General features: G+C 29.5%; 1 protein-coding gene across 1 annotated transcript in view; it reads left to right on the plus strand.

Moving 5' to 3' along the window:
- Positions 1–946, plus strand: part of LOC106465859 (valine--tRNA ligase-like) — a 175,961-nt gene that overhangs the window by 108,757 nt on the left and 66,258 nt on the right. The gene's annotated exons all lie outside the window — the stretch shown is intronic.

Below are 946 nucleotides of genomic sequence, written 5' to 3' on the forward strand. Positions count from 1 at the left end.
TAAATCTTATAACATTATATATTTATATATATTTATTATTTTCATTATACTGACCTTTTGCCATGCCTGGCTAACAATACAGAAGTTACAATGATGTGGCTCACATGCACTCATGTTACTGTATCAAATAACATAAAACTGACCTTTGGCCTGTGCAAAGTCACTTGTCTTGGCTGTGTTTTAGTAGACTAGTATTGTGTAAAATACAGTCACATTTCAATTATTATACATTATATATGTATATAGTTTATTGCTATTTTGAAATAAGTTCTTAAACATATTTTTCCTAAAACATAGAACAGTAAATAAAGAAGTAAAGTAAACGATTATCTCTTCTAGTTATGATCTTTGTACTTGGTTGCTGCTTGACGTAGGTTGCTAAGCCTTTAAAAATTAATACCATAGAATTCCACTATAATTTATCAAGCTTAGTAATTAAGCTGTATTTCAGTCTAAAAAAATATGAAATTTTGAGGGGATTAAAGAGACACCCTACCTCGTTGAAATATTGATTTAAAAGAAAGAAATGGTGCCAAGTTCGTTAAAATGGCTGAGAAAGCCACTAGAGGGACATTCTGAGCTTCCGATTGGTTGTTCATGTCATATATAGAAGTAAGTATATACAAGGGAGCATTTCCAAAAATGGAAAGAGGTGGGCGGGTTGGCAATGTGTTTAATCTATTACATGAGTAATATCTTAGCGAATTGAAAAGATAAGAGGCTCTTATTTTATATTTTAGCTTGTCAATATTGGTAATTTGAGTTTCTAATTTGTTTGAAACTTTAGGGTTAGTATTTTGACTTCACAAACATCTAAAGTTGAACAAATGCTGTATTCAACATACCACGTGACACACACAAAAATCGATGTTTTTTAATATTTGCTTGTAAATGAAGAAATAAATTAATATATAGTACTAAAATTTGTAATTATAATATACAGTTT

Source organism: Limulus polyphemus, unplaced genomic scaffold (genome assembly GCF_000517525.1).
Source record: "Limulus polyphemus unplaced genomic scaffold, Limulus_polyphemus-2.1.2 Scaffold2077, whole genome shotgun sequence".
Taxonomy (NCBI): Eukaryota; Metazoa; Arthropoda; class Merostomata; order Xiphosura; family Limulidae; genus Limulus; species Limulus polyphemus.